We start from the raw sequence: 20694 nt of genomic DNA, 5'->3' as shown, positions 1-20694 counted from the left end.
AGAATCTTTCCTCACTAAGGGCCTTTGTTAAGATATCAGCTAATTGATTTTCAGTGCAAACATATTCAAGAATTATATTTTTGTTTTGAACATGTTCTCTTATAAAATGATGTCTTATTTCAATATGTTTGGATCTTGAGTGTTGTATTGGATTTTTAGATAGATTTATGGCACTTGTATTGTCACATTTTATTGGAGTTTCATTAAGTTTGATTCCAAAATCTTCGAGTTGTTGCTTAATCCACAAGATTTGAGCACAACAACTTCCGGCTGCAATGTATTCGGCCTCAGCCGTAGACAGTGCCACCGAATTTTGTTTCTTGCTAAACTATGAGATTAGGTTAACTCCAAGAAATTGGCAAGTTCCACTTGTGCTTTTTCTATCTAATTTACATCCAGCAAAATCAGCATCAGAATATCCTAACAAATTAATTTGTGAGTCCTTAGAGTACCATAACCCTATAGTTTGTGTACCATTTAAGTATCTAAGGATTCTTTTAACAGCATTCAAATGAGATTCCTTAGGATTAGATTGATATCTTGCACATAAGCAAACACTAAACATGATATCAGGCCTACTTGCAGTTAGATATAATAATGAGCCAATCATACCTCTGTAGTATTTTAAGTCTACGCTTTTACCTTCATTATCCTTGTCAAGCTTACTTGAGGGACTCATTGGTGTGCCAATAGGTTTGCAGTTCTCCATTCCAAATCTTTTGAGTAGTTCCTTGGTGTACTTGCTTTGGGTGATGGAGATTCCCTCTTTTGATTGTTTGATTTGGAGTCCGAGAAAGAAAGTGAGTTCTCCCATCATGCTCATCTCGAACTCTCCCTGCATAAGCTTAGCAAAGTCTTGACAAAGGGATTCATTAGTAGACCCAAAAATTATGTCATCAACATAAATTTGTATAATTAGCATATCATTTTGGTTTCTTCTAATAAATAGGGTTGTGTCTACATTGCCTCTTGAGAAACCATTATTTAGTAGAAATTTGCTTAGCCTTTCATACCATGCTCTAGGTGCTTGTTTTAGACCATATAAAGCTTTATTTAATCTAAAGACATGATTGGGAAAAGCATGATTTTCAAATCCAGGGGGTTGTTCTACATATACTTCTTCAGAAATATATTCATTTAAAAATATACTTTTAACATCCATTTGAAATAGTTTGAATTTCATAAAGCAAGCATAAGCAAGTAGAAGTCTAATGGCTTCTAATCTAGCAACAGGTGCAAAGGTTTCATCAAAATCAATTCCTTCTTCTTGATTATATCCCTTAGCAACCAATCTTGCTTTATTTCTAATTACATTTCCATGCTCATCTAACTTGTTTCTAAAGACCCATTTTGTGCCAATTATTGAATAATCTTTAGGTCTTTTCACTAAGGTCCAAACATTATTTCTTTCAAATTGACTGAGTTCTTCTTGCATAGCATTAATCCAGTTATGATCATTTTCAGCTTCTTCAAAAGTTTTAGGTTCAAGTTGAGATACAAAAGCACAATGATTAAGTACATCTCTAAGTGAAGAACGTGTTTTTACCCCATGCATAGGATCACCGATAATTAATTCCTTAGGGTGGTTGTGAACATACTCCATTCCTTGGGTAAGTCATTTGTACCTTGAGGTTGTTCTTGAATTTCTTCACCTTTCTCATTTTGTTCATCTTCTTGATCCTTGTCTTCTGGAGTTGCTGAATCTTTCAGAGTGATCTCCTTCATACCTTCTATTAGTGGATCTGCATCATCAACACCCTCATTCTTCCTTGAAGGAGGATCGTTAGATTCATCAAAGACAACATGTATGGACTCCTCAACTACTAAGGTTCTTTTGTTGAACACTCTAAATGCTTTACTAGTGGAGGAGTAACCTAGAAGGATTGCTTCATCTGATTTTGCATCAAATTTATCAAGTTTTTCTTTGCCATTATTTAATACAAAACATCGGCAACCAAAAACATGAAAATAGGCAATATTTGGTTTTCTTCCTTTCCAAAGTTCATAGGGGGTTTTCTTTAAAATTGTCTTATTAAAGCACGATTTAAAATGTAACATGCTGTGTTAATAGCTTCCGCCCAAAAATATTTTGGAAGGTTGCTTTCACAGAGCATGGTACGGGCCATTTCTTCTAAGGTTCTATTTTTCCTTTCAACTACCCCATTCTGTTGGGGTGTCCTAGGAGCAGAGAAGTTGTGGCCAATTCCATTTTCATCACAAAAATTTTCAAAGTCATGATTTTCAAATTCTGTTCCATGATCACTTCTAATATTTTGAATTGAAAATCCTTTTTCATTAGTGACTTTTCGATGAAATTTCGTGAAAATTTGAAAAGTTTCATTTTTGTGAGCTAAAAAGAAAACCCAAGTAAAACGAGAGTAATCATCAATTATTACAAATCCATATCGTTTTTCTCCTAGACTAGTGGTTTTAGTTGGTCCAAATAAATCCATATGTAAGAGCTCTAAAGGTCTAGAAGTTGAAATAGTATTTTTGGATTTAAATGATACTCTAGTTTGTTTACCTAATTGGCATGCATCACAAATTCTATCCTTTTCAAAATTCAATTTTGGCAAACCGAGAACTAAATCTTTTTTGATTAATTTTGAAAGAGAATGCATGCTAATATGTGCAAGTCTATGATGCCACAGCCAACTAGTCTCATTTATTTTAGCATTTAAGGAAACTAGGCATTGCATGTCTAATTTAGTTAAATCATTCAAGTCTACCATATAAACATTGCCATGTCTATGTCCTATAAATTTAATGCCATCGTTAATAGGACTCGTCACAATGCATACAGATGATTCAAAACTTACTTTATACCCTTTATCACAGAATTGACTAATGCTGAGTAAGTTATACTTTAAACCTTTAACAAGTAAAACATTCTCAATGTATTTGGAGGGAGTGATACCAATGTTACCTATCCCGATGATCTTTCCTTTGCCATTATCTCCAAAGGTGACCATCCCTCCATCCTTAGCATCAACCGTGATGAATTGTGATTCATCACCAGTCATGTGTCTCGAGCATCCGCTGTCAAGATATCATTTCCTGTTTCCTTCTTGGGATGCTAGACACACCTGCAAGCACAGATCAAGTTTCTGTCTTAGGTACCCAAGCTTTCTTGGGTCCTTTCAGGTTAGTCAGAATGGTTCCTTTTGGAACCCATATTTTCTTTGTGTTTGCATATTTGTTAATAAGACATGTGTATGATTTATGTCCTATTCTTTCACATTTAAAATAAGTAATATTTGTAGGCTTTTTGCTTGAATAATTTGCATAAATATCCTTCAAAATTTTTGTTTCTTCAGGGGTTTATAACCAAGTCCAGCCTTATCATATATAGCTTTCTGATTATCAAGGATCATATTTAGCTTGTTTGAACTTAAGGTGAACTTATCTACTATAGATTTCAGCCTGTTAATTTCATCCTTAAAGTTTTGATTTTCTTGAATCAATGTGAATTTTTCAATTGAAAGAATTTCAGCTTATTTCACTAAGGACTGATTTTCCAATTTCAGCTCTTTGTTTTTCTTCCCTAGTTTCTTTAATTCATCAATTGAATCATAGAATGCTTCATGCAATTCTTCAAAAGTAAATTCACTAGTGGATTCAGAAGTTACCTCATTTTCATGTGCCATCAGGCACAGATTGGCTTGTTCGGTTGAGGTTTCCTCGTCGGAGCTTGAGTCATCACTCGCACTCCAGGTTGCCATCATTGCCTTCTTTTTGAATTTCTTAGGACCTTTCTTCAATTGAGGACATTCGGATCTAAATATCCTGGCTTCTTGCACTCGTAGCATATAGGGGTTTGATCTTTCTCCTTTTCTATGCTTTGATCCCCTTTTGTAAATTTCTTTCTCATCTTCTGTTTCCTTTTTCTTAAAAACTTCTTGAATTTTCGGGTGATGAGAGCCATCTCCTCATCCTGATCTTCATCTTCAGAGTCATCTGTTTCATAATCAGGTGAAGTTGTGGATTTGAGGGCAATGGTTCTTTTCTTTTTGATTTCATCCTCTTGATGTTGCATCATGCTAAGTTCATGAGTCATCAAGGATCCAAGAAGCTCTTCTAGAGGTAGAGTGTTCAAATCCTTTGCTTCTTGGATGGCAGTCACCTTGGCTTCCCATGTTCTTGGCAGTGACCTGAGAATCTTCCTTACAAGTTCACTGTTAGTATAAGATTTGCCAAGACTCTTTAAACCATTGATTATATCAGTAAAACGAGTAAACATAGCAGTTATGGACTCATCATGCTCTATTTTGAACAATTCATATTTATGTACAAGCATGTTTATTTTAGACTCTTTTACTTGATTTGTTCCCTCATGGGTGACTTCTAACCTATTCCACATTTCTTTAGCAGATGCACAAGTAGAAATACGATTAAATTCACTAGCATCTAGTGCACAATAAAGAACATTCATAGCTTTGGCATTTAATTGTGCCAATTTCTTGTCAACCTCATCCCATTCTTTCTCGGATTTGGTTGACTCCTCACCATCTATAATCTTGGTGGGTGTGTGAGGACCATTCACTATGATACTCTACATATCATAGTCGAGTGCTTGTATGAAAATCTTTATCCGAGCTTTCCAATAGGTGTAATTAGACCCATTGAAAAGTGGAGGTCGGTTTGTTGATTGCCCCTCAGCTAGAGAAGTTCCAACATGGGTTGCCATAGATCTTTGGCTCTTTGATTGTTAGATCAAAGAAGGGCTAGAGCACTGGCTCTGATACCACTTGTTGCCCAGCTATGCAACCCAAGAGGGGGGGTGAATTGAGTTTCTAAAAATTTTAAGCCCAACAAATGACTTATGAAGAACAAAACAATGGCTTTAAATCAATATTAATTACCTAAAGTAGTATTGCAAGGATATAATAAAGAAATAAGATAAAGCGATAAAGCACACTACAAACACAAGGATTTATAGTGGTTCGGTGCTAACCTTGCACCTACATCCACTCCCCAAGATCCCACTTGGGAATTTTAATCCACTATCCTTTGTATTCAACCCGAATACAAAACGTCGGAAACTCCGACACTAGCTATCCCAAGCTAGAATACAAGACGTCGGAAACTCCGACCCTAGCTATCCCAAGCTAGAACACTTGTTTCTCGGGTACAAGCAAACCCAAAACACTCCGATTTCAGGTTCGGATCAACCTTTTCTTGTTTTGGAAATCCTCCAAAAACAAGAGCAAAAACTCACAAAGAGTAAGAATATTTAGAGCACAGATGAATACAATAACAGCTCCTTAAATGAGCAAATATAATAATAAAAGCTTTACTCAAATGAAGAACCCCTTTTTCAGATTTTCTCAAGATGAATGAACGGTTGAACGCTTGAGAAGAGGTTGATTGTTGATTGAAGATCTCTTGAAAGCTTTGAACGATCTCTAGATCAAGGTTGAAACGATAGGCGTGAAGAATTCTCTCCTTGAAAGATCTTCCTTTTCTCTTTCACAATCTCTCTGGTATATTGTGGATCCTCTCTCTTTTTCTCTATGGATATTTTGTTGATCTCAGGCTTTTTCTTGCAAATTTCGGATCCTCTCTTCTGTTCTTCTCTTTTTTCTCTTTTCTCTTCTTATTTGATTTCACGTTTGATCCGCTATTTAATCTACAATTTCTTTCATCAAATTAAGCATTTTGTAGCATTAGAAGCAAGAGAAAATAATTTAGGCAGATAAAGAGCCGTTAGAGGATTTTTAGGAAGCATAAATGGCAATTAAAACGGGCAAAAAAATAGCCGTTGCTGACATTTCCCGTCGCAGGGGTCGACTCATGAGTCGACTCATGCTTCAGGGGTCGACTCATGAGTCGACCTCTGTTGCAAAAACCAGAGAATGCTTTTCTGGAATTTCTTGGCTCAAATTAGCAGGGGTCGACTCATGAGTCGACTCATGCCTTGTGGGTCGACTCATGAGTCGACTCACAGGTCGTGCCAAGCCAGAAAACTAGCGTGCCAAGGAGAATTTTTGCGTGCCAATCAGCTCACAGTGCCATGAGTTGACTCATGAGTCGACTCATGCACTTCAAACCTTCATAACTTCAAAAATATAAGTCCAAACACAATGAAATTTTCATCAATAGATTTCAAATCATTTGTTCTACCAAATGATACTATCAAATCAGGAGTTTAGTGAAATTATGATTTTGCCCTTGAAGAGCATAAGGACTTTTTCATTTTAAAATATTGTATCCCTTCAATCTGCTTTGTAATCATCAAAATCAATCTAGGAGCAACACTCTTGATTTCACGTTTGATCCGCTATTTAATCTGCAATTTCTTTCACTATTTAAAGCATTTTGTAGCATTAGAAGCAAGAGAAAATAATTTAGGTAGATAAAGAGCCGTTAGAGGATTTTTAGGAAGCATAAATGGCAATTAAAATGGGCAAAAAAATAGCCGTTGCTGACATTTCCCATCGCAGGGGTCGACTCATGAGTCGACTCATGCTTCAGGGGTCGACTCATGAGTCGACCTCTGTTGCAAAAACCAGAGAATGCTTTTCTGGAATTTCTTGGCTCAAATTAGCAGGGGTCGACTCATGAGTCGACTCATGCCTTGTGGGTCGACTCATGAGTCGACTCACAGGTCATGCCAAGCCAGAAAACTAGCGTGCCAAGGAGAATTTTTGCGTGCCAATCAGCTCACAGTGCCATGAGTTGACTCATGAGTCGACTCATGCACTTCAAACCTTCATAACTTCAAGAATATAAGTCCAAACACAATAAAATTTTCACCAATAGATTTCAAATCATTTGTTCTACCAAATGGTACTATCAAATCAGGATTTTAGTGAAATTATGATTTTGCCCTTGAAGACCATAAGGACTTTTTCATTTTAAAATTATTTGTATCCCTTCAATCTGCTTTGTAATCATCAAAATCAATCTAGGAGCAACAATCTCCCCCTTTTTGATGATGACAAAACATTTGAACAAAAATACTTATGTTAATGCATTAATTTCAAAAGAATCCATTATAGGTGTATATGCTTGAAAAGAGTATGATTCTTTTGGCATGTAATATAAATGCAAAAATAGTTTGTCCATTTTCTTAAAGATTTGAAAAGGGTATTAGATCATTCAGAGCAAGAGAAGATAAATGACTTTTGCAATGTATCAGAGCAAGAAAAATAATTTTTACAATGATATCAGAAAAGATTTTATAATGTATCGGAGCAAGAAAATTTTATAATATATCAGAGAAAATTTCACAGTGTATTAGAGCAAATGTCAGAAAAAATTTCACACTGTATCAGAGCAAATGTCAGAGAAAATTTCACACTGTATCAAAGCAAAAAAAATATATATCAGAGAAACTTTCTCACTGTATCAGATCAAATGTTATAATTTATCAGAGAAACCTTCACACTGTATCGGATTAAATTTTATCATGTATTAGAGCAAGTTAAAAGAAATTGTAGGATGTATCAGAGTAAAACAAATTTCTTAAGATGTATCAAGGTGAATAAAATTTCAAAAGATGTATCAGAGCAAGTTTGAATTTTGAAATATATCAGAGCATAAAAAATACTTATTTGTATTGTACTTATGATTTTGCTTTTGATGGATGACTTTTTGTTTAAGTTCTGTCTGATACCAAATTTTGATACCAAATTTCTCAAAGTTTTGTTTAATCTTTCAATCCTTGTTTTTGTTTAATTTCTCCAATATTTGTTTAATCTTCCAATCTTTGTTTTTGTTTAATTTCTCCAATATTTGTTTAATCTTCCAATCTTTATTTTTGTTTAATTTCTCCCCCTTTTTCTCATAATTTAGGGTTTTGCTTTTTGTCTAATTTTAATTTTTATTTTTGTTTAATTTCTCCCCCTTTTTGACATCATCAAACATAGTTAACTCTTCCTTTTCTTTTTCTGAAATATTCTTTAATTTCTTCCTCTTTAGAGTTTTTCACAGATGTTTGCTCCCCCTTAATATAGCAATTATCAACAGCAAACAACAACAAGGAGAAGACAATATTTCAAAGAAGAAAATATATAACCATATGATCATTACAAAGAGGTAGAAATATAGGTAAAAGATGATTCCATTAATATCATAATTGTTTCAATACATAAAATTCAACCAGCTAAATGTCAATACATGGCCTCAAGGTATAGATCCTAGAACAAGATACTAACTCCTAGGACCTAGTAAAGATCAAGATAAGTCAATGATCGGAGTCATCAGATATAGGGTGAGGAGATGATGGATCAGAAGTGCGTCCTCTACCCCGTCTGCCTCTGCCACGAGTAGGAGAGCGAGATGAACTGGGTGGCTGAGAACGCTGAGATGCTAGGGACTGAACAGAAAGGGTGAGTCTAATAGAATCAAGTACGTTCAGTGCTCTGGAAACAGATTGAAGTAGAGCAGTGAACTGGGTGGTAGCATGCTCACTCGATCCTCGGATCTCTTTCCTCAGTAATTCATATCCACCTTCTAGTGCTCCTCTGAGCCTGCCAGCCTCTGCAGTGAGGTCTGTGACCTCAATAGTAGACTCCTGTGGCTGGGGATGGGCCAATGCAAGGACTTGCCCTTGCAAGTCAAGAACTCTGCCAGTCAGTCTCCAGATTGTGTCCTCAAGCTGCTGTTCCTGACGGACTGATCTGATATCATCTGAAATACAGTGGAGATGTGGGGAGTAATGGTCTGATCAGAAGAGGTAGCTCCAGGTGCAAAAGAAGTACTACTCCACTGGCTAGACAGTAAAGAAGCCACACGCTGTGAAATATGCTCGATCTGATCATCAGCCAGTCTGAACTTTGAATGAGGTGCTCTGCTCTCTGGCTGATACACTGGTGTGGGCATCCTAGTAAACTCAGAAGGGCCAGCCTCAGTATCAGGAATGAACTGGGTATCTGGTGAAGCTGCCCTGAAATCATGTACAGGAGAAGATGGACCTTCTTCTTCTACTCTGCCTTCAGTTCTGTCTTCAGCTCTTTCCTCAGCTCTCTCCTCAGCTCTTTCTTCAGAGCCCTTGATCCAACCACCAACAGTCTTTGTAATTCCCATTCGGTGCAGGCTGTGTTGGTTGAAAGTGTCCACATGTGAGAGCTTGGTAGGTGTCTCCCCCTCACAGCTAACTCCAAACCTCCTGAATACTCTAGTAAGAGCCATACCATAAGGCAAGTGTGCCTTGGATCTGTTCAAAGTTTCTCTCATGGCCTCTATCATAAGTGCGGGGAGGTTTAGGGGGGTCTGAGTGATGACATGAAACATGACACATACATCTCTGCCAGACAGTAAGTCATGTCTACCACTCCTAGGAAAGAAGAGTTTTGAAACTATCTGATGCAGGACCCTCATCTCAATGGACAATAGCTTTGCTTCCAATTTGTTTAAACTTCCTGAAAAAGTTTCTCCTAAGATAATTCTGATCCCTTCTTCTTTAATTGGGAGTTTCATATATGAGTATCCTTCACTAGGCAACTGAAGTATTTCTCCCAATATCCTAGAATCCAAGCATATATCAATTCCCTTTACAGTTGAAGTCACTGATCCGTTTCCATAATTTAGATTCTGATAGAACTCTCTGACTAGATCAACATAGGTGACTTCCTTAAGGGAGCAGTAAAGTTCCCATCCTTGATTTTTGATCTTGGTAGCAAAAGTAAAGCCTTCTTTCTCAAAGAATCGAAAGTCTATGTTTTTCCCAGTTTCTACTTTTCTATCAGAAAGAGGATTTACACTGGGGCTTATTGAGGATTGAGAGGGACCTTGAGCAGGTACTGAAACTGGAGTGGAAACACTAGAAGACTGAGCATGCCTTTTCTTTCGGACAATTTCCTCAAGCTCTCGGATTGATTTCCTTCTTTGGGGAAGTTTCATCTTTGGAGCCATATCCAATAAAGTAACAGACAAGGAGACTTGAATTCAGTGGAGGAGGGATCACAAGAGAATAAAGAGAGATTTTGGAGGAGAAAAGAAGCAGATTTTGAATGAACGATGAAGTTCTAGGGCACGTTCCACCTGCGCCGAGCAATGCGAGAAAGCACGAGAAATCTCTTTTTCAAGGAGGCGATTTTTGGTGGAGAGTAGGAGGGAGAATTGCCTCAGAATTGATCCTTGGATTTGGAGCAAAAAAGAGTTGGAAAGAACGGCTTTCGGAAGGAAGACGATGAGAAGATGAGTCGTAAACAGGGTTCCTGTTTAAAAACAATGAGCCAGTGGGAAGTTTGTGGGATTTACAAGTTTGCCATTGAGTCGACTCATGGGGGTCGACTCATGAAGTTCAGAAAATCAGGAAAAATATGAATAAATTTCAGAAAAATTTGAAATTTTGGGAGAAGGAATTTTGCTCAATGATAAGTTTTTAGAGTGATAAATCTGAACTTTTGGGACCAGGATAGATGTTGAAAATTAAGTTCTAAGAGTTTTTGACATCTATTCTTTGGAAATTGAGAAATTTCAGACAAATGGATCTAGAATTCCTAGATTTCTCCTAATTTCACAGAATCTATCCTCACTAAGGGCCTTTGTAAAGATATCGGCTAATTGATTTTCAGTGCAAACATATTCAAGAATTACATTTTTGTTTTGAACATGTTCTCTTATGAAATGATGTCTTATTTCAATATGTTTAGATCTTGAGTGTTGAATTGGATTTTTAGATAGATTTATGGCACTTGTATTATCACATTTTATTGGTGTTTCATTAAGTTTGATTCCAAAATCTTCGAGTTGTTGCTTAATCCATAAGATTTGAGCACAACAACTTCTGGCTGTAATGTATTCGACCTCAGCCGTAGACAGTGCCATCGAATTTTATTTCTTGCTAAACCATGAGATTAGGTTTACTCCAAGAAATAGGCAAGTTCCACTTGTGCTTTTTTTATCTAATTTACATCCAGCAAAATCAGCATCTGAAAATCCTAACAAATTAATTTGTGAGTCCTTAGAGTACCATAACCCTATAGTTTGTGTACCATTTAAGTATCTAAGGATTCTTTTAACAGCATTCAAATGAGATTCCTTAGGATTAGATTGATATCTTGCACATAAGCAAACACTAAACATGATATCAGGCCTACTTGCAGTTAAATACAATAATGAGCCAATTATACCTCTGTAGTATTTTAAGTCTACGCTTTTACCTTCATCATCCTTGTCAAGCTTACTTGAGGGACTCATTGGTGTGCCAATTGGTTTGCAGTTCTCCATTCCAAATCTTTTGAGTAGTTCCTTGGTATACTTGCTTTGGATGATGGAGATTCCCTCTTTTGATTGTTTGATTTGGAGTCCGAGGAAGAAGGTGAGTTCTCCCATCATGCTCATCTCGAACTCTCCCTGCATAAGCTTATTAAAGTCTTGACAAAGGGATTCATTAGTAGACCCAAAAATTATGTCATCAACATAAATTTGTATAATTAGCATATCATTTTGGTTTCTTTTAATAAATAGGGTTGTATCTACATTGCCTCTTGAGAAACCATTATTTAGTAGAAATTTGCTTAGCCTTTCATACCATGCTCAAGGTGCTTGTTTTAGACCATATAAAGCTTTATTTAATCTAAAGACATGATTGGGAAAAGCATGATTTTCAAATCCAGAGGGTTGTTCTACATATACTTTTTCAGAAATATATCCATTTAAAAATGCACTTTTAACATCCATTTGAAATAGTTTGAATTTTATAAAGCAAGCATAAGCAAGTAGAAGTCTAATGGCTTCTAATCTAGCAACAGGTGCAAAGATTTCATCAAAATCAATTCCTTCTTCTTGATTATATCCCTTAGCAACCAGTCTTGCTTTATTTCTAATTACATTTCCATGCTCATCTAATTTGTTTCTAAAGACCCATTTTGTACCAATTATTGAATAATCTTTAGGTCTTTTCACTAAGGTCCAAACATTATTTCTTTCAAATTGATTAAGTTCTTCTTGCATAGCATTAATCCAGTTATGATCATTCTCAGCTTCTTCAAAAGTTTTAGGTTCAAGTTGAGATACAAATGCACAATGATTAAGTACATCTCTAAGTGAAGAATGGGTTTTTACCCCATGCATAGGATCACCAATTATTAATTCCTTAGGGTGGTTGTGAACATACCTCCATTCCTTGGGTAAGTCATTTGTACCTTGAGGTTGTTCTTGAATTTCTTCACCTTTCTCATTTTGTTTGACTTCTTGATCCTTGTCTTCTGGAGTTGCTGAGTCTTTCAGAGTGATCTCCTTCATACCTTCTATTAGTGGATCTGCATCATCAACACCCTCATTCTTCCTTGAAGGAAGATCGTTAGATTCATCAAAGACAACATGTATGGACTCCTCAACTACTAAAGTTCTTTTGTTGAACACTCTAAATGCTTTACTAGTGGAGGAGTAACCTAGAAAGATTGCTTCATCTGATTTTGCATCAAATTTACCAAGTTTTTCTTTGCCATTATTTAATACAAAACATCGACAACCAAAAACATGAAAATATGCAATATTTGATTTTCTACCTTTCCAAAGTTCATAGGGGGTTTTCTTTAAAAATTGTCTAATTAAAGCACGATTTAAAATATAACATGCTGTGTTAATAGCTTCTGCCCAAAAATATCTTGGAAGGTTGCTTTCACAAAGCATGGTACGGGCCATTTCTTCTAAGGTTCTATTTTTCCTTTCTACTACCCCATTTTGTTGGGGTGTCCTAGGAGCAGAGAAGTTATGGCCAATTCCATTTTCATCACAAAAATTTTCAAAGTCATGATTTTCAAATTCTGTTTCATGATCACTTCTAATATTTTGAATTGAAAACCCTTTTTCATTAGTGACTTTTCGATGAAATTTAGTGAAAATTTGAAAAGTTTCATTTTTGTGAGCTAAAAAGAAAAGCCAAGTAAAACGAGAGTAATCATCAATTATTACAAATCCATATCGTTTTCCTCCTAGACTAGTGATTCTAGTTGGTCCAAATAAATCCATATGTAAGAGCTCTAAAGGTCTAGAAGTTGAAACAGTATTTTTGGATTTAAATGATACTCTAGTTTGTTTACCTAATTGGCATGCATCACAAATTCTATCCTTTTCAAAATTCAGTTTTGGCAAATCGAGAACTAAATCCTTTTTAATTAATTTTGAGAGAGAATGCATGCTAATGTGTGCAAGTTTACGATGCCACAGCCAACTAATCTCATTTATTTTAGCACTTAAGGAAACTAGGCATTGCATGTCTAATTTAGTTAAATCATTCAAGTCTACCATATAAACATTGCCATGCCTATGTCCTATAAATTTAATGCCATCGTTAATAGGACTCGTCACAATGCAAACAGATGATTCAAAACTTACTTTATATCCTTTATCACAGAATTGACTAATGCTAAGTAAGTTATGCTTTAAACCTTTAACTAATAAAATATTCTCAATGTATTTGGAGGGAGTGATACCAATGTTACCTATCCCGATGATCTTTCCTTTGCCATTATCTCCAAAGGTGACCATCCCTCCATCCTTAGCATCAAGCGTGATGAATTGTGATTCATCACCAGTCATGTGTCTCGAGCATCCGCTGTCAAAATACCATTTTCTGTTTCCTTCTTGGGATGCTAGACACACCTGCAAGCAAAGGTCACGTTTCTGTCTTAGGTACCCAAGCTTTCTTGGGTCCTTTCAGGTTAGTCAGAATGGTTCCTTTTGGAACCCATATTTTCTTTGTGTTTGCATATTTGTTAATAAGACATGTGTATGATTTATGTCCTATTCTTCCACATTTAAAACAAGTAATATTTGTAGACTTGTTACTTGAATAAATATCCTTCAGAAATTTTTGTTTCTTCAGGGGTTTATAACCAAGTCCAGCTTTATCATATATAGCTTTCTGATTTTCAAGGATCATATTTAGTTTGTTTAAACTTAAGGTGAACTTATCTACTATAGATTTCAGCTTGTTCATTTCATCCTTTAAGTTTTGATTTTCTTGAATCAAGGTGAATTTTTCAATTGAAAGATTTTCAGCTTGTTTCACTAAGGACTGATTTTCCAATTTCAGCTCTTTGTTTTTCTTCCCTAGTTTCTTTAATTCATCAATTGAATCATAGAATGCTTCATGCAATTCTTCAAAAGTAAATTCACTAGTAGATTCAGAAGTTACCTCATTTTCATGTGCCATCAGGCACAGATTGGCTTGTTCTGTAGAGGTTTCCTCGTCGGAGCTTGAGTCATCATTCACACTCCAGGTCGCCATCGTTGCCTTCTTTTTGAACTTCTTTGGACCTTTCTTCAATTGTGGACATTCGGATCTGAAATGTCCTGGCTTCTTGCACTCGTAGCATGTAGGGGGTTGATCTTTCTCTTTTTCTTTGCTTTGTTCCCCTTTTGTGAATTTTTTTCTCATCCCCTGTTTCTTTTTTCTTAGAAACTTCTTAAATTTCCGGGTGATGAGAGCCATCTCTTCATCCTGATCTTCATCTTCAGAGTCATCCGTTTCATAATCAGGCGAAGTTGTGGATTTGAGGGCAATGGTTCTTTTCTTTTTGACTTCATCCTCTTGATGTTGCTTCATGCTAAGTTCATGAGTCATCAAGGATCCAAGAAGCTCTTCTAGAGGTAGAGTGTTCAAGTCCTTTGCTTCTTGGATGGCAGTCACCTTGGCTTCCTAAGTTCTTGGCAGTGACCTGAGAATCTTCCTTACAAGTTCACTGTTAGTATAAGATTTGCCAAGACTCTTTAAACCATTGATTATATCAGTAAAACGAGTAAACATAGCAGTTATGGACTCATCATGCTCTATTTTGAATAATTCATATTTATGTACAAGCATGTTTATTTTAGACTCTTTTACTTGATTTGTTCCCTCATGGGTGACTTCTAACCTATTCCATATTTCTTTAGCAGATGCACAAGTAGAAATGCGATTAAATTCACTTGCATCTAGTGCACAATAAAGAACATTCATGGCTTTGGCATTTAATTATGCCAATTTCTTGTCAACCTCATCCCATTCTTTCTCGAGTTTGGTTGACTCCTCACCATCTATAATCTTGGTGGGTGTGTGAGGACCATTCACTATGATACTCCACATATCATAGTCGAGTGCTTGTATGAAAATCTTCATCCGAGCTTTCCAATAGGTGTAATTAGACCCATTGAAAAGTGGAGGTCGGTTTGTTGATTGCCCCTCGGCTAGAGAAGTTCCAACATGGGTTGCCATAGATCTTTGGCTCTTTGATTGTTAGATCAAAGAAGGGCTAGAGCACCGGCTCTGATACCACTTGTTGCCCAGCTATGCAACCCAAGAGGGGGGGGTGAATTGGGTTTCTAAAAATTTTAAGCCCAACAGATTACTTATGAAGATCAAAACAAAGACTTTAATTCAATATTAATTACCTAAAGCAGGAATGCAAGAATATAATAAAGAAATAAAGTGAAGAGATAAAGCACACCACAAACACAAGGATTTATAGTGGTTCGATGCTAACCTTGCACCTACATCCACTCCCCAAGATCCTACTTGGGAATTTCAATCCACTATCCTTTGTATTCAACCCGAATACAAAACGTCGGAAACTCCGACACTAGCTATCCCAAGCTAGAACACTTGTTTTTCGGGTACAAGTAAACTCAAAACACTCCGATTTCAGGTTCGGATCAACCTTTCCTTGTTTTGGAAATCCTCCAAAAATAAGAACAAAAATTCACAAAGAGTTAGAAAATTTAGAGCACAAATTAATACAATAACAGCTCCTTTAAATGAGCGAATATAACAATAAAAGCTTTACTCAAATGAAGAACCCCTTTTTTGGAATTTCTCAAAGTGGATGAATGCTTGAATGCTTGAGAAGAGGTTGATTGTTGATTGAAGATCTCTTGAAAGCTTTGAACGATCTCTAGATCAAGGTTGAAATAATAGGCGTGAAGAATTCTCTCCTTAAAAGATCTTGCTTTTCTCTTTCACAATCTCTCTGGTATATTATGGATCCTCTCTCTTTTTCTTTTTGGATTTTTCGTTGATCTCAGGCTTTTTCTTGCAAATTTCGGATCCTTTCTTCTATTCTTCTCTCTCTTTCTCTGCTCCTCGTCTCTTGATTTCACGTTTGATCCGCTATTTAATCTGCAATTTCTTTCACCATTTAAAGCATTTTGTAGCATTAGAAGCAAGAGAAAACAATTTAGGTAGATAAAGAGCCGTTAGAGGATTTTTAGGAAGCATAAATGGCAATTAAAACGGGCAAAAAAATAGCCGTTGCTGACATTTCCCGTCGCAGGGGTCGACTCATGAGTCGACTCATGCTTCAGGGGTCGACTCATGAGTCGACCTCTGTTGCAAAAACCAGAGAATGCTTTTCTGGAATTTCTTTGCTCAAATTAGCAGGGGTCGACTCATGAGTCGACTCATGCCTTGTGGGTCGACTCATGAGTCGACTCACAGGTCGTGCTAAGCCAGAAAACTAGCGTGCCAAGGAGAATTTTTACGTGCCAATCAGCTCACAGTGCCATGAGTTGACTCATGAGTCGACTCATGCACTTCAAACCTTCATAACTTCAAGAATATAAGTCCAAACACAATGAAATTTTTACCAATAGATTTCAAATCATTTGTTCTACCAAATGGTACTATCAAATCAGGATTTTAGTGAAATTACGATTTTGCCCTTGAAGACCATAAGGACTTTTTCATTTTAAAATTATTTGTATCCCTTCAATCTGCTTTGTAATCATCAAAATCAATCTAGGAGCAACATAAAAAATCTGAAAGAAAAAGAGGGATGGCATGGTGAATTCATGCTCTAAAGAGTTAGAGCATGGTGATCTTATTTTAGACATGATATGATCATGTTCTGATGGAAGAAGAAGAAGAAAAGAAGATCTTTTCTTAAGATTTTTTTTAGAACCCTTCTTCTTCATAAATCATGGGATTTTTCTATGAGAAAAATTAGATATCATAAGATCTAGAAACTAAAAAATATCAAGAGAAGAAGGTCTTCTCATATCCTAGCATAGAGATGTTTTCAGGATATCAATTGTTGATGTACTGAAGGAGAAGATCTATCTTCTCTTAGGACCCTTTTCTATTAAATATTAATTTTGATTTTAGGGAGGTCAAAAAGTTTGACTTCTCCCTTATTCCTCCTCATATTCTTCATCTCTTAGAATATTTAAGAGATCCAAAGAATATTTTTTGGATTAACCATCCAGAGGGATCTACAAGAAGCTAGCACTTCGAGCGGATCTTCGTTCGACGAACCTCCAATTTTGTTGCAGCCTCGTGTGGATCACCTGTAGAGGCCGGACGTATGTGTGGCTCCAAAGGCAACAAAGAAAATCAATCATGGAGTTCTCAATCCGCATGAAGGTAAGAGATCTGATCTCTTCTTTTATCTAGATATGATCTAGGTTTTAGATCTGAAACTGTTTCAGATCTAGGGTATTGATTTGATCAATACCAAATCTTTTATTTTTTGATTTATAAATGCAATATGACATGTTATAGGTCCTAATTGTAGGGCTTAGTAATTTGATTACATGCATTTCTAGATTAAATTATTTAATTTGCATGTTCTGTTGCGTTATATTTCAAAAAAATTTTGAAATTCATGCTTGAAACCCTGCACCTTTTCCAACATGTGCAACCTGCTTCGAGCTTCTTTCACATGTATCTTCACCATCTGTACTCTATTTGGGCCGTTCTTAGGCTCGTTGGATTTCGTTCATCATCCTGAACCTCGCTGTGAGCTCAATGTGGATCAAATTTTGAGGTGTATTTTCTAACAATCTCCATCTCGACTCAATATTCGACCTCCATCTATCTTTGAGAGCCTATGATCCATCTCACCCCCATCCCCTAGGGCATGCCTGCTGTCTCATCGATGGGCAAATATGGAAGTCGAGCTAGGTCGCTCGATCCCACCTCCATCATTGACTGTGTCCACTCTGATCAAACACTTGCTCGGGGTATCATCTTGCAGTAATAGGAATCTAACCCTGCGATATCGCCTCTCATCCTTTCGAGTCTCATGTCTCATGCCCGATCCACCTCCACTTGGAGCTCTACCTCACTCTAGGCTCCTCTTGGCTCTTGAAGCTCTACCTTGCACTGGACTCTCTGTCAGGTAGTAATATCCTCTCGTCCTCTTCTTTTCCTCCAGAACAACCTATTATCGTGCAACACCTTCAGGATTCCTCCACCAGCTACTGTCTTGTAGCTTTTCTAATCCAGTCTTCTTAGTGAGATAAAATTTCATCTGAAATTGGGTATGTATCAGATCTCTCTCAATCTCCTTACTGCACCATCATGTATCCTCCAACTGACTATCTCAATACCTCTAATCGCATAGCTCGATCCATCCGACAGATAAATAGTGCTCCACTACTCTCCAGGGAGTCAAACTACTCCTCTCTGCAACATACATGATAGGTGTATGCAGAATCTAAAGTTCACTACTGAAAAGAAGTAGATACCTCATCAAATATTTTTAGGACATCACCCTCTGACTTGTTACTGGCCGTTGTTGCAGTAGCCCTCGTCTGATCCCTGAGTTGAGAGCAATCTTTGGCTAGGTGTCCCAACTCATCACATTAATAACATCTGGTCTTACTCAGGTCTCTCATCTTGGATTTGGACCACCCTCATTGCGATCTCCTATCGCTCTATTTGCCGCCTCCTGCTCCTCCAGAAACCACCAAAGCTGAGCTACCGCTTGAGCTCGAAGCTGGGTTCTCCTTTCTGAGAACCTCGTTCTAAAGAATCACCAAGGTAATCTTGTCCATCTTGATGGTACTCTTTTCTACTAGAAAAATAGTCACCAAAGACTCATACGAAGGGGGGAGTGATGCTAGCAAGACAAGCACCCTAGTCTTCTCCTCAACTTTCTCACCAATGCTGAGGAGGTCGGTGAAGATCTTTTGAAAGTGACTGAGATTCTTCTGCATGCTTTATCCCTCAGTCATCCATAGCTCGTAGAACAGCCTCCAATGGAAGAGGGTGTTGGTGAGAGACTTCGTTATGTACAACTCCTTGAGCTTTGACTACAACATCGTCGAAAAAGTCTCGCCAAGCACATGGATCACCACCTTATCCGTTAGGTACAAGCGGATCATACTCATCGCCTATATTTGGAGCCACCTCTAATTTTGTACCTCCATGGTGGTCGGCTTCTCCTCGCATAAGAGAGCATCATCAATCTTTGCTGGATGAGCATGTCCTTCACTCTTGTCTGCCACAAGAAAAAATTATTCTTTTCGTCAAATCTGTTAATCTCCATCTTGATTGTGCTTGTCTTTTTTATCTTCTCTCTCGATCACCACTGCCACAACCTATGCTCTGATACCACCTTGCTCTGATATAAATTGTTGTACAGGATCTGGCACCATATGGTACAGTAGGAAGAAAGAAGAAACAAAACAAGAAACACAATACAAATACATGGATCGGCTTCAAGCCTACCTTCACAAGATATGCAAGCTTTACTATGAGAAAATAAAATAAAACTAATATAAGAGAAACTCACCACTCAACCCTTGTACAAGAGTCTCTTAATAAGAGCCCCAAAACCCTCACAAAAGCTCTTTGAAATCTCTTTTGAAACCTTTTTGCACCTCCAAGACATCACTGGTTCTCTAACACAATAAACAACTCATCAACCAGAGCTATATAGGCTCCAGAATCTCAAAAATATTGTTACAGTAGAAATACAGAGTTCTAATCAACCCTAGAACAACCCATGGCCGTCCGATCATGATCGGCTCTTACCAGAGCCGTCCGATCACATAATACAGCCTATGATCATGCCTGATCATGTCCAGAATCATCCTTAGCCATCCGATCATGAACGACTCACTCTAGAGCCATCAGATAGTGCAAAAAACTCCACAGACCATGTGTGGACCGCGTGATTGATCCACACGATATCCATGGACTGCCCAGCACCCTGCGGTCCATGGTGGACCGCACAGGGCACTGGGCCTAGGTGCCCATGCACACTGGGCTGGCCCATGTGTGCTGGTGCTAGGCCCGCCCGTGCACTGGGCCTGTCTACCATGCATGCCTGTGCACGCACGTACATCCATCGGGCCCCACCATGCTGCCACTAGCCCACCACCAACCTCCATCACCTCATGCATCATGCAACCTGCTTTATGCTTTTTTTGCACATTTCTTCACCGTCTAGACTCTGTTTGGACTGTTCTTAAGCTCGTTGGACTTCGTTCATCATTCTGGACCTCGCTGTGAGCTCAATGTGGATCGAATCTTGAGGCATATTTCTAGTAATGCACTCAAGTTAGCTTGCTATGTACTTAATAGGGTTCTGAGTAAGTCTGCGAATAAAATACCACATGAGATATAGACTGGACATAAATCAGTACTCTCATACTTTAGGATTTGGGGGTGTTTGGCTTATGTCAAATATTTAAAAATAGATAAAATCCGACCTAAATTTGACAAGTGTATCTTCATAGAATATTCGAAAGAAACTAAGGGGTGTTACTTCTATCTTGCTGATGAACAGAAAGTGTTCATCGGCAATAAAGCACACTTTTTAGAAAAAAATTTCTTAGTGAAGGAATTAGTGCCTCTGATGTCGAGCTTAATGAAGTTCGATAAGTAAAAGAACCGATATAATCTAGTGAACTCACAGAATCAAATTTGATTGGATCAAATTTGGAACCTATTGTAGATGCACCGTTATGGAGATCTGATAGAGTATCACACCCACTAGACAGATACTATGGTTTTCTAGTTCGAGATGGGGATCC

The sequence above is a fragment of the Elaeis guineensis genome, chromosome 5 (genome assembly GCF_000442705.2).
Source record: "Elaeis guineensis isolate ETL-2024a chromosome 5, EG11, whole genome shotgun sequence".
Classification (NCBI taxonomy): domain Eukaryota; kingdom Viridiplantae; phylum Streptophyta; class Magnoliopsida; order Arecales; family Arecaceae; genus Elaeis; species Elaeis guineensis.
Note: the sequence above shows the minus strand (reverse complement) of the source record.